This window comes from Macaca nemestrina, chromosome 13, assembly GCF_043159975.1.
Source record: "Macaca nemestrina isolate mMacNem1 chromosome 13, mMacNem.hap1, whole genome shotgun sequence".
NCBI classification, from domain to species: Eukaryota; Metazoa; Chordata; class Mammalia; order Primates; family Cercopithecidae; genus Macaca; species Macaca nemestrina.
Genome location: NC_092137.1, coordinates 55,094,338 through 55,109,140, shown reverse-complemented (window position 1 = coordinate 55,109,140; position 14,803 = coordinate 55,094,338). Strand labels below are relative to the sequence as shown.

The following is a 14,803-nucleotide window of genomic DNA, read 5'->3' as shown; positions in this document are numbered from 1 at the left end:
CTAAAGCTCTCCCTGTACGTACTGACTTAATATCTAGGTAGAAGCAAGCTCTGGTAAGGAAAGTAGCATGTGTGCCAGAGTTAACTCTGGGTTCAAATTCCTTCTATTCTACCTATTAGGACCATGTCTGAGCCTTAGTTTGCTCATCTGCAGGACGAGAATATTAACTCCCTTCTGGATATTGTGAGGATATAATTAAAAAAGGTACAGTTTGTAAAGCATCCAATACAGTATCTGGCACATGACAAGGGAAGAGAAGAAAACCAATACAAGTATTGAAGACAACATCAGCTGGGCCAGTTACATCCCACCCATGTCTACTATGGAAAGCACATTCTTTCTAAAGGTCAACATAACGCTTGCTAAAAATGAAATTTTTCATTGTTGTTGTTGTTTTTTGTTGTTTAGGCAAGTATATTCCAGAAGCTATTTATTGGAATAAAACCAAAGTGCTGAAGGAATTAAGCAGAAACAGAACACATGAAAGGGAAATATAACAGATGATGGATATAAGACAGCATAAAAAGCAAAAAGATAGCAAACCTACCTCATTTTATTAAGAAAAGTAATCAAGTGGCAAAGGGGGTGGGGTGGATTGGGAAGGGAATAAAAAGCCAGTGTTACTAACCACTGGATTCAGCACTGAGTCTATAGAACTCCAACCAGTCAGAAATGACTTTCCATTTTTCATGTAGCCAATAAAAATGAAACGTATTTTAAACAACAAAGTCATTAAAACTTCAGGAGAAATAATGTTTTAATTCCTAAAATATACGTTCTGAAGAGTTTGGCCCTATTTTTTAGCAAGCCAATTAATGTTCATCACCATTTCACAACAAAACAAGTGCAACAGGAATTTCCAATAATGTAACTGTTGACCATTCTATTAGACAAGTTAATATAACCAGCAAAATAACCAGTTATTTTGGCGAAATCCTGTTTGATCATTTTACTAAGCTTCAATTTTCCTCTAACTTGGTCTTGAGGTCTCTCTCTGGATAGTGGCTATCGATTCCAGACCTGCTCCGGGGGGACAGCCCAAGATGTTTATAGTGTCTCTCACAGAATACCTCTTTTCCCAGCTAGACGCCTAATCCTAAGTGTGGACACATGACCAGGTGCCCCTCTCACAGAAAACTCAGTTATAGTGGCAGCCATCCTTGCGGCTCTTGTCTCACCTGGGTCCAGCCCTGACCAGGAAGGGAGTTAGGTTCAAGTGAGGCACAGGAGTCCACACAACAAAACACATGAAATAACAAGCCAGTGTTACTTACAGATGCCACAGAGGAGAGGGCAGCCTGCCTTGCAGGGCCAACAGGAAGCAGGAGCCATCTGGGACCTGCGTGCTCAACCAGTAAGTAGGCAGCTAGCGAGCGAGGGAGCGAGGACTCGGGGGCCTGAGCCTTTATTAAAGTCCCTGGGTGCTCTCCCGCAAGCTTTCCACAGGGCAGTGGTTGGCTAGTTTAAAGAAAACACGTGTGAAGGGAGGGGGTCTAATTTACCTGACTCTGATGTTGACCATTAGGTTTCATTACGGTCAGCAGCTGTGGGGTGTGCTGGGTTTTTGGGTCTGCAGGATGAGGAAGAGGCAGGCTACAGCAAAAATCACTGCACAGGTGAGGGAGGTTTCAACTAGGCCTCGGGTGATGGGGTGTGTACAATCAGGTTTCAAATAACTTAGGTCTGGCCTAAAAATTGATGCAGAAGCAGCAACGATATTAAACAAATTTATGACAATGGACATTTGAACAATTCCACCTAAACATACAGGCTACCTTAAACATGTGAAACAAACCTCCTATAAAATCTGATATGAGAGATCTTAAGAAAGCACCCCAGACTGAGACATCTCCAGGCGCGACTCCCAAGTTCCCCACGAGCAAAATGCTCCACTTCATTGCTAAAGATCACTTCAGTTCCATAAGCATTTGCTAATCATCCAGTGACAATCACCTACTGTTTATAGATGAATTACTATGTGCTACTTTACACATTATCTCATTTAATGCTCAAGAACCATCCAATGGGATAAACATACTTCTCTCTCTTTACAGACGTCCTGCGGCCCACAGAGGTTAAGGAACTTGCCCAGGCCACATAGCTGGTAAGTGGCAGAGCCAAGATTCAGAACCAGGTCTGTATGACTACAATTCAATCTTTTCACAATTCAGTCTTCCTCCGGGTTACTTTTAAAATATAAATACTCTTGAATTCTCATAAAAACTGACCTTTGGATACACATAAAGGCCCCTCCACCCCAACTCATCTCATTGACAAGGCTCAGACCATGGGAGCCTTGTCAGGTGTTTCTATGAAACGATATTGATGGGAAAATGAGAGCATTTGGTCACTTCGAGCACTACCAACAGCTGAACCACACCGCCCCACCCACTTTCTCTCCCACCAATGCATACTGCATGACTCCCCAGAGCCCTGCTGAATCTCCTTAGGCAGTGCCTGCCTGGCCTGGAGACCTCAGTGGGCGCATCTGAGGCACTTATCTTTCAAAGAGAACCTAAGTCTTCTCATGTTCTAACCTCTCCCTGCCCCATTCTTCCCAGATCCATAATCAGAGGCAGATTCCAACTGCACTGGGATTCAAATAAAAAGTCAAGCCCAAGAGAAAAAGGCTTACACACCAAAACAATGGCACTATTTTGCAAACATATAAACTTGCACTTGTCCAGTATATACTTGGGGAACCTGTGTGGGAATGAATTCCGAGGAAAGGGGAGAACATTATTTTAACCTGGCCTTTAGAGACGAGCTGTCTTAACAGAGCCTCTGGATTCAATATGGAAACTCAAGCCACTGGGAATTATTCTAATTGTTTGCTCCATTTCTTTGTTGAAATCTGGACTCAATGGAGTCCCATAATATTTGCCAGAAACTCAGTATAATGGAGAGGAATGTATGTTATGGGTTCTACCTTATGTAAACTGTCCACCTACCTATACCACTATGTCCCCCCGAGAGGGTACAGCAGATTCTTCCTTCACCACAACCTGCTGGAGGGGTAGGTAGTGGGTGCGGTAGCAGCACTTGAGCAGGGGACGGGACCCCACTGTGGCTGGGCACTGTTCTCCATTGTGTGTTCTCTGTCGATCCTAGAGATCCTGTGAATGTCCCAATACCCTTCAATAAGTGACTTTTCTGCTTATGTAAATACCTAGATTGTTGGCTGTCAAGAATTCTGAGACCTCAGTCCAGGGAACTCTCTGCTACTCTTAGGTGTTTAAGATAATAGTAGCAAAAAAGGGCCGGGACTAGAGACTTAGGGAAAGACCCTCCTTGAAGACAGAGCAGAGAGAAAGCTTCCAGGGAAAAGAGACACTCAGGGAATAAACATAGGAGCCACAGCGCCCAGCCATCTCCTCCTCTACTGCCCTGGTGGGACTTCTCAAATTCATTACACTAGAAAAAACAGAAGGCTCCCTACAATGGGTGCTCTCAGCTAGCTCCTTCACCCCAACACCCTGGGTAGCCACTCCACATCTAGCTCCTTCACCCCAACACCCTGGGTAGCCACTCCACCTCCTCTTGGCCATAACCATGCCCTAAATTGCGTGCACACACACACACACACACACACACACATATATTATATATATAGTTGATCCTTAGATGACACACAAGTTTAAACTGTGCTGGTTTATTTATACCCAGATTTTTCCGGTAAATATACTGAAACATTTTTTTGGAGATTTGTGACAATTTGAAAAAACTCAAAAATTAACTGTGTAGCCTAGAAATACTGAAAAAATTAAGAAAAAATATGTCATTAATGCAAAAAATACATGTAAATACTGGTCTATTTTATCATTTGCTACCATAAAATTTATACAAATGTATAATAAAACATTAAAATTTATCAAACTTACACACAGACAATACATGGAGTCATTCACAGTCAAGAAAAATGTAAACAAATGTAAAGATACAGTACTAAATCATAACTGCATAAAATTAACTGTAGTGCATACTGTACCTCTGTAATACTTTGCTATTGTGGTGAACTCAAGTGTTGCGAGTATCCCCTAAAAGACCACGGGGGCCAGGCACAGTGGCTCACACCTTTGGGTGGTCGAGGCAGTAACTCTGGGAGGCCGAGGTGGGAGGATCACTTGAGGCCCGGAGTTCAACACCAGCCTGGCCAACATGGTGAAACCCCGTCTCTACTAAAAATACAAAAATTACCTGGGCATGGTGGCACATGCCTGTAATCCCAGCTACTCGGGAGGCTGAGGCACGAGAATCACTTGAACCTGGGAGGCAGAGGTTGTGGTGAGCCGAAATTGCGCCACTGCACTCCAGTCTGGGCAACATAGTGAGACTCTGTCTCAAAAAAAAAAAAACAGTGTGTGTGTGTGTGTATGTGTGTGTGTGTGTGGTGGTGGGGATCTCTTGTAGTTCTCTCATATTTTTCATCATGTTTAGTGCAATACTGTAAACCTGAAATAACACTATGGGATCCATATGAAGTGCCACTAGTGATCTAGGCTGGAGGTCTTCCCAAGAAGCACAGAAAAGTCATCATATTACAAGAAAAATGGTGAATTGCTTGAGATTTGCCCTAGCTTGAGGTATGCAGCTGCAGTTGCCTGCTATGTCAGACAATTCATCCTGTAAACAGATGATGTACGCTTATCTTATTGACAAATACAGTACTGTAAGTGTATTTTCTCTTCCTTATGATTTTCTTAATTTCTTTTCTCTAGCTTCCTTTAAGAATAGCATGTGGGGCTTAATACCTTGGTGATGGGTTGACAGGTGCATGCATCTACCTATGTAACAAACCTGCACATGTATCCTGGAACTTACAATAAATTTAAAAAAAAAAGAATACAGTACATAATACATATAACATAGAAAACATGTGTTAATGGACTGTTTCTGTTACTGGTAAGGCTTCTTGTCAACAGTAGGCTATTAGTAGTTAAGTTCTGGGGAGTCAAAAAGTTCTACTTGGAATTTCACTGAAAGGAGGTGGGGGCAGCATCCCTAACTCCCATTTATTTAAACTCCCATTTATTTAAGGGTCAAATATGCAATACCCAATATTGGCAAAGCAGGCTATACAAATTCATTATTAGTGGTATGGTAAAATATTATAACACTTTTGAAAGTACATATGGTAATAAGTTACGAAAAGTGTATTTGTATTTATACTCTTACCTGGTAATTCTACTCATAAATATTTATTCTAATACAGCAAAAAAGTGATAGGCACCATATAGTTAGTTGCTTGCTAACTGATTAAAAAATTTACAACTTCATAAAGATCTAACATTAAAGAACAGTTCAGGCCAGGTGTGGTAGCTCATGCCTATAATCCCAACACTTTGGGAGGCTGAGGTAGGAGGACCATTTGAGCCCAAGAGTTTGAGACCAGCCTGGGCAACATAGCAAGATCCCCATCTCTACAAAAGAAATAAATAATTAGGTGTGAGTAGCACACGCCTGTAGTCCCAGATACTTAGGAAGCTGAGGCAGGAGGTTCACTTGAGCCCTGGATTTTGAGGCTACCATGAACTATGATCACCAGTGCACTCCAGCCTGGGCAATACCACAAGACCCTATCTCAAAAAAAATTGAAACAGTTCAATAAATTATGGAACATGAACATAATAATACACTAGTGTGCAGATATTTAAAATAATTCTTGCAATGTGGATTTACTTATATTAACATGAGAGAAAATAGAATATAAAATAGCATGTACAGCTTTTAAAAATCTTGTCTCCCCAAAATCTTTAAAAAAAATCAAGCCTCAAAAACATTTCAGTTAATATAATCATCACAGTCGGCTCAAACCAGCACGAATTCAGCATAAACTACAGCTAATTACATGGACAGTTCTTTCCTTCCTACACCAGATATCCACATTTAACTAAATTTTTAAAATTAGATTGAGAAAAGGTATATGTCTCTATTTCACTTCCTTAAATCTAAAATCAAATACAGCTTTGTTCTAGATATGAAAAGAGTTTTTAAAGGCTGCGTACAAACTGACCTAATGGTATTACAGAAAACAATTTGTGATGTTCTGAGTGTTATTTGAAACACTAACTAAATGGAAATTTTAAAAGCATAAATTAAAAATCTAGACTTAAGCTTGATTTTTACTTGCAGTATAACACAGTGTTTCATTACATAGTTATATCCAGAACAATAAAAAAGAAATATGCATATACATCAATTGCCATGGAATATGAATAATTTCTTATTTTACAAGGCAAGACTTTAGGTCAGTAAATGACATTTCCCAGGCATTGTAAATTAGCATTTTCTGTGTAGGATGTAATACAGTATGATGTAACTTTTATTAGTTATTATTTACAGATCGATATAATATATGCACACATACATACATATATTAACTTCCCTACCATGTAGAATATTCCACAAGGACAGAGGTAACTGGGCATTGACAGCAATAAAAACAGCTATGATTTACTGGGCTCTTGCTATGTATTAGACAGGAAGCTAAACCCCTTACACAGATTATTTAATCATCCCAGCAGCCCGAAATTCGGTGCTAACCTTTTCTTCTCTTTGTGAATAAGACACCTGGTGTTCACCATAGGTTACACAGTAGGCAAGTGGTGGCACAGGTCTGAACCCAGCATTCTCACTAGTGGAGGTTATGGCCTTTAATCAATGAGTAAGAGGGTAACAAAATGGAGGTGGGTGGGGATGAACAAGGAATGAGGGTAGGAGCACTAAAGCATCTTAGAGAAGAGGACAAGAAGACAGAATTTAGCAAAAAAAAAAAAAAAAAAAAATACAAGTAGGTTCTAGTAGAGATATCTATAACCCTTGATGATTTGATTAGACATATTCATGATACTCATTACAAAAAACTGAGAAGCCATACAAGAACAAAGTAATTAACAGATAATCAGTGTTTATGTCTTAGTTGGTTTCCAGAAGGAAGAAGAATAAGATCTAAGAAATTAAAAGCAAGGCCTTGAATTTGATCAAGGAAAATAAAATAACCCCAATTTAGGAAAATCATGTCTTTTTCAATTTCCCTAGGAAATCTCTCTAATATTTCAAAATATGTCAATTACTCTAAAATCTCATTTTTATCATGCTTCCCAATATACCAATTTGACTTTAAAAGCCCAAAATAATATTTCATAAAACATAAAATGACACTTTGTAAATTTTTTTTAAAGATTTTGTTTACTATTAGGGAAATATCAAGGAAAAGAACTAATCAACAAATAAGATTAACAATGAAGTAAAATTTAACATACATACAGAAAAGATACTTTTGAACTGACAGGGAAATTCAAAATAAAACTTAGAATGTAGACTTATTTCAAATGTTTTATTATTTTATGCCTAGTTTCAATACAATATAGAATGCAATTTGGCATAAAATAGAGAAAACTTTTTGTTACATGCACTGTAATTAAAAGTAGAAAAGGTAACTCAATATTAACAATTTGAAATTTAAAAGATATATTTGTAGTCCGGGAGCACTGGTGCATGCCTGGAATCCCAGCACTTTGGGAGGCCAAGGTGGGCAGATCACTTGAGCCCAGGAGTTCAAGACTAGCACGGCTAACACAGCTAAACCCTATCTCTACAAAAAATACAAAAATTAGCTGGACGTGGCGGCATGTACCTGTGGTCCCAGCTACTCGAGAAGCTGAAGTGGGAGGATCACTTGAGCCCAGAGGGGTCAAGGCTGCATGAGGTGTGATCACACCACTGCACTCCAGCCTGGGTGACAGAATGAGACCCTGTCTCAAAACAGAATAAAATATACATATATATTTATTTATTTATACTTGTAAATTCATGCTAGTATTTCACTATAATACTTGTATGTTTTTTAGTGTTAGATATGAGCTTGAAAACATATTTAGCAATCTCTAACTTTAATGACTTGTCAGTACTGTCTAGATATAATTAAATTTCAAACTTTTCAGTCAGGTGAAGTAGAGGGTGACTGCCATAATTTGGGCAAGCATCATAATTTAGTTTAAGCACACTGGTAATAGTTTAATTCCTATGTGGACCAATTATCTGAGAATGACACCATTTCCCATTCCACAGCCATCAGCTGCATCTTCTTACCTGAATCACTTTTTTCAAAATCTCAGGCCATTTATTGGCCACAGAAGTATCTGGACAAGAATGTAAATGGATGGCTGGCTCCTTGCAAATCTATCATCACTGCCAGAAAAGTCTCTCAACTCCTATGCCAGCCTGCCACTCACTAGCTGTGCGTCCCTGGACAAGATACTGACCATTTCTATGCCTCGCGTGTAAAATGGGGATTATATATACATACATACATACATACATACATATATATATATAGTTGGGCCACTGAGATCATTCCATGTTTAAGTGTTCAGAGCAATGCACGCAGGTAGTAAGCACTTAATAAAGGTAAATTGTTATTTTTACTATCTGGTAGTATAGCCTCATGTACAGAAAACCACACAGTATTACCTTTCACATTTTTACATACAAATAAAGGATGCCGGGGCTAATAATTCCTTTCTTACTGCCCAAAGAATTATAAATAAGCATGGGATTTGAACCTTCATAATAAGTAGCATGTCAAATGCTTAGAGGCAAGAATGAACCATCTATTATACTCATGCAACAATTCCACAGTCACATAATTCAAATCATTATTCATGTGACTCACAAGCCATAATGTAGTTTATTCTTAAGCATTATCCTTTTACTATGTCCTTATGAAAATATCTCATTCCGTTATCATTCCATGTTTACAGCCAGATTGCAAATATTCCATCAAAAACTGTGTAGTACATTTGAGGTATTTCCCTAAACAATCAATATTATTATCTTAGACAATTAGCATAATAACGGTGTATTTCTTTTTTAACCTTGAATTCTCCTTCAGATCTCCAATATTATAGACACAGTTCCCTTAATTGCTGGGGAGAATGAATAGAGAATATAGGAAGAACTAAGAGCCTTATTAACCACTCACTCCAGTACAGCCCTCTCTACAAAGCAAGCACATGCAAAGATGTCTGTATAAGGTCAAATATTTCCTGGACAGTCATCTATCTATCTACACAAGTCTAAAGCTACAAACGTCATTCTTGCCAATGCATTCTAAAAGCTAAGGGATATTAAATCACTCTGATTTTTGAACACTCTTGTCTAGTAAATTATTTAGCCTTACAGACTGAAAGTCATTTTTATCATATCTAACTATTCATTTCTGATTACATTTCAATAGATATTACACTAATGGGTAAAAAGGCATTTCATTGTATTATTATTTGCAGTAGTAAAAAACTGTAAACAATTATTAATAAATGTCTCTTAGTTAAATGCATGTATTAGCTTCTACACAGATATATGTTTGAAGAATATACAACCAACTGTGAATAGTAGGGACCTAAACTTTTGTAAAGATATTTTTTCCCTCTCTCCCCTCCCTCCTGCCTTCCTTCCCATTTTTTTTTTTTTTTTTTTTTTTTTTGAGACTGCGTCTGGCTCTGTCACCCAGGCTGCAGTGCAGTGGCAGGATCTTGGCTCACTGCAACCTTCATCTCCTGGGCTCAAGCCATCCTCCCACCTCAGCCTCCCAAGTAGCTGTGACTATAGACACATACCATCATACCCCCCTAATTTTTGTACTTTTGGTAAAGATGGTATTTTGCCATGTTGTCCAGGCCTGTCTTGAACTCCTGAGCTCAAGTGATCGACCTGCCTCAGCCTCCCAAAGTGCTGGGATTACAGGTGTAGGCCACCACACCAGGCCCTCCTTCTATATTCTTTTTTTTTTTTTTTTTTTTTTGATACGGAGTCTCACTTTTGTCACCTAGGCTGGAGTGCAATGGTGCTGTCTCGGCTCACTGCAACCTCCACCTCCTGAGTTCAAACAATTCTCCTACCTCAACCTCCGGAGTAGCTGAGATTACAGGCACCCGCTACCACACCCAGCTAAATTTTTGTATTTTTTTAGTAGAGACAGGGTTTCACCATGTTGGCCAGGCTGGTCTTGAACTCCTGACCTCAGGCGATCTGCCCACCTTGGCCTCCCAAAGTGCTGGGATTACAGGCGTGAGCCACCACGCCGAGCCCCTCCTTCCTATATTCTAAAAGAACAAGCTAGTGCCATGTCAGATAGGGTGGCAAGAAATTGAGATGTCAAAACTTGTATTATCTTCCCTAGTTCTACCACTGACAAGTTCACGAGACTGTCACCAAAATGGCTTTTTCTTCCTGTTGGCTCCTTCATCCAAAATACCATCTTGAATTTCATTAATACTGTACAGTTAAAGAAATCATATTCTGAAGCTCTGTCATTTCTCAGGTGAAAGTATAAAGTATTAGTTCATTCTTACTATCATAATTGTAGAGAGTGCAAGGAAAGATTTTTATACATATGATATATATATTAATTTTACTCCAACAATGCACATCTTTTTTTTTTTTTTTTTTGAGACGGAGTCTCACTCTGTCACCCAGGCTGGAATGCAGTGGCACGATCTCGGCTCACTGCAAGCTCCACCTGCCAGGTTCACGCCATTCTCCTGCCTCAGCCTCCTGAGTAGCTGGGACTACAGGCGCCCACCACCACACCCAGCTAATTTTTTTGTATTTTTTTTTTTTTTGGTAGAGACGGGGTTTCACCATGATAGCCAGAATAGTCTCGATCTCCTGACCTTGTGATCTGCCCATCTCAGCCTCCTAAAGTGCTGGGATTACAGGTGTGAGCTACTGCGCCCGGCCTAACAATGCACTTCTAATAATATTTTAGTTTTTTCTCTTCCACAATAAAAAGAAATACGTGGAACCCAAAAGTTAGTGCGTGGTGTCAGCATCTTGCACAGAGTGATAAAATGGCCATGATGGTAATCCTCATTTGGAAATGTAACTGACTTTTGTGGGTCAGAATTACAGCTCATCCCCAGTTTGGGAGGGGGGTAGAACTTTCTCCTCATCCCAGACAGAAAACTCTTTTTTCTCTCTCTTCTCCCCCTTCTCTCTTCCTCCTTCTCTTTCTATATTTAGCACAAACTTCAGAGCCTTCTTTAGTAATAAATTTCGACACTTAATAAGCTTTAATGAAATCTTATACAAATCCTTCACTTGCCATCTTAAACTGATTTTATCTCACTTTCTTTTGAGAATTAATTCTGGATTTGCACATTCTGACATAATCCCAAATAAGCCAAACATTTAGAGATTCACAGATACATATAAGTGGAAAAAAACTCTTACCCTGACATGTCTAAATGACCCCAACCAGTTGAAGAGAAAAAAGAAAGTCAAGACATTATTTCCACTCTTTGAAAGTTTAGGTCATAAATGCCTAGATTATCTTTTATAGAGTTAAACATTTTTTCTTTATCTTTTGTTTCTCTACAAGCTTAGATTCTAAAATAGAACCAGTGGTATTTTTTCATATGTAAATATTCCCCAATAATTTTATTAAATTCATTTCAGAAGTCTATTTTGATGGCAGAAGAAGTTTGCTATAAATAAATCATATTCTCAAATAATCCACATATTGGATTTTAAGATAGTTTCTTTGCCAAAGAAAACATGGGTACTTTCAAGCAAGCACTCATTAATACAACATTCCATTACCCACCCATGGAAAGGGCTCTTCCTGCTCCCGAAATCACTAAGCTGAGGGCAGATTGGTCACTCTGGTGTGAGAAAAAGATTCCAGTGCTCAACAGAACTCATGATTCCCATCTCTCCCACATGGCCAATGACAAAATACAGGAGTTAAATAAGGACCACAAGGACATACCAAGATAGTGATTATATTTCCCCTTTCCAAAGCAAGATCATACCAGTGTCTTGTTTTGTTAAAAATTAAGTACTGAGAAATGGTGCTAGTAGTGCACCAAAAGTTTTGAGGTCTATGTGGAAGATAGAAAGCAAAGGACTCAGATTTACATGGAACCCAAAGCAAAAAGCCTGCAATAAAAAGTGAGCATAAAAGTCCAAGCTCAGAGTCAAGAAGCCATCAGGACACTCAACTAAATGATACCTGCAGAGCAGCTGGACTACTTATAGGTTCCTCTCCATCACTCCACCATCACAACTCCTCCACCCCCACCCCAAATAATTTGCTGGCAGTGAGAAGGCATTTGGCTCCATGCTAAAACCTTAAGATTTGCACCAAAGTAAGTATTCATTTTCAGTGCTAGCAGACTTCCTTCTGTGAGTATTGAGGTCAAATATTAGTAGGTTAGAGTCTGTGGGGACTCCAGGCCTCACAGGTTGATGTGGACAGCAAAGCTGCAGCTGGCAATAAAGCTGTCCTTACTTTGGAAATTGTGGTAGAATAAAAAGAGACCCTAATGAAACGGAATAAAGTAACAACAAAGTAGAGTCAATGAACAAAATCAAAGGTGTTTTTTTTAAACCAAAGAATCTGTTAAATGTATTAGGATAAATACTTAGGGAAAACGAGACATAAATCACATAGATGCATTAAGCCATAAAATATCTCAATGAAGTCAGTCCCTCACCAGGGTCCCAGTATATAAATGTTCATATAAAGCAAGGTATCAGTATTAGCTTTCAAACTGAATATATGTTGTAAAATATCCAAGGTTGAGTTAGAAACATGGGGGTGGGTGGGGTGGTACAGGAGGGAAGGAAGGAGACATTCCTTTTTCTAGTAGATTCAGGGAATACATGTGCATGTTTGTTTCCTGCGTGTATTTCATAATGCTGGAGTTTGGGCTTCTAATGAACCCCTCATCAAAGGGATTATAAACGAAACAACAATACAGTAGAAAAAATTTTGCCAAGCTTGATTACAACCAGTGAAAGAAAACAAATTAGAATATTTAGATGCAATATTAGAAAATACAGATGTAAGATTTTATGAGCCTACTACCTATATTCAAAAATATAGATAAAATAAAAGCTTTTCCAGAAAATAAAAGTATAAAAATTGACTCAAGAAAAGGAAACTGATTAAATAGGGCAATAATCGTAAAATGTATAAAGACAAACTTCTACCCAATATGAAGGTACCGAGCCCAGGCAGTTTTACAGGCAAGTTCTATAAAACCTACATTAACAGGGATTCTGTATGTTATTTAAATTGCCTTTATAAAAGGCAATTCTTGCCAAGGGAGAGAATACAGTCATGGGTTCTCAGTCTCTGTTTCTGGTTGGGCCAATAAAGCCCCTTTCTCCTCCTCCTTCTCCACTTATCACTAGAGATAGAAACTAAAAAACATGGCTTTGGGCTGCTAAAAGCCTAAGGCAAAACAAAACGCAACAACAACAAAATAAAGCAGGTTGGACCCCTGTGAGGCTGATATAACCAGGATAAGGCTTATGGTTATCAAAACTAGATAAAGACATCATAAAGCTACAGAAAACCATTCTTACTTGCCAATATTAAGTAGAATACATAATGGCAAACCAAATCTTAAGAATAGTATGTTATTATAAAATAATTGTATATCTTGACCAAGTAAGGTTGTCACAAGAATGCAAGGAGAGCTCAATATTAGAAACTCTATGGGTATTTATAACAATAATATATTTAAAGAAAAAATTCTATAATTTTTATTGCATCTTCTGTTAGAATGAGTTTTAGTTGTAGACTATATATTCCCATTCCACAAGGGCAGGGTACATGTCTTAGTTACTACTATACTTCCAGACTCCAGCACACTCACTCCTCCACTTGCAAAAATTTGCTGAGTGCCTGCTTCAAGCCAGGCACTCTCCTGGGGATATAGCAATAAGTAAAAACAAAGGTCCTGCTCTCTTAGATCCTATAGTCTGGTCAGACAATGAACAATAAACATTAAATACACAGTTTTAGGTTGTGATAAGTGCTATGAATAAAGTAAAATAGGGTGAGAGAGATAAAGAGTGACAAGAGGTGCAATTTTATATAAAGAGGTCAGGAAAGGCCTCCAATGAGGTTAGGAGGAGCACAGAAATCTGAACAAAATGAGGGAGTAAGCCAAGGCCAAATCAAGGGGAGGAGCGTTTCAGGCACAGGAAACAACAAGTCCAAAAGTCCTGAGTCAGACATTTGCTTGGTTTGTCTGAGAAACAGCAAAGAAGCCAGTGTGGCTAGAGCAAACTGGCTGGGACAGAAATGAGGTCAGAGAAGTGGCTAGGGGCCAGTGCCTGCAGGGCCTGGCGAGGAATGGCAAGGACTCCGCATTTCACTGTCAATACACTGGGCAGCAATTGGAGGGTTGAGAGTAAAAGGAATTGGTAAGATTGATTCAAAACTTTTAAAGGCTTATTTTGGCTACCATAATGAATAGACTACACCTGGAGCAAAAGTGGGAACTGGCACACCAGTTAGACTACTGTAGTGGCACAGGTGAGAAATGCTGGCTCACATTGGGTAGTAAAGTTCCCCCTGCTGCATGTCTGCTCACTAAGTATTTGCTTTTTCATTTTTTGATCATATTTTCAGGAAATTTCTATGTGACACATTTGTTAACAAAAGTAATGAATGTCAACAATACAGAATTTTACATATTGTAAGTACTTTCTGTATTTCCACTTGGGTGAAAATCAAAGGCAAAAGCAATGTCAACACTATCTTTTCTAATGCAAATCATTAGGAGAAGGATTGACTAAAGACCAATCCACACAGAGTAGAAGATAAAGATTTTGCAATACATTATTTCCTACATTTGATCATTAGACTAGGGATGCCAACTCATTTAGTACCACAAGATCCTCTGGGAGAAAAACATCTTGTAAAAATAACTTTGGGAAATGCTAATACCGCATCTAAGATAGACTGGGCACTTACCATAAGCCAGGTCCTCTTGCAAAAGGACCT

At 38.8% G+C, this 14,803-nt stretch overlaps 1 protein-coding gene across 9 annotated transcripts in view; it reads right to left on the bottom strand.

Moving 5' to 3' along the window:
• The window catches only part of LOC105465044 (EMAP like 6), a 257,059-nt gene that overhangs the window by 190,101 nt on the left and 52,155 nt on the right, over positions 1–14,803 (bottom strand). The window contains exon 1 of one of the 9 annotated variants that reach the window (XM_071076696.1): positions 1,275–1,333. The exons of the other annotated variants lie outside the window; for them this stretch is intronic. The gene's annotated coding sequence lies outside the window, so the exon portion shown is untranslated. Of the gene's footprint in view, positions 1–1,274; positions 1,334–14,803 lie in introns of those variants that run through there. 9 annotated transcript variants of the gene reach the window in all.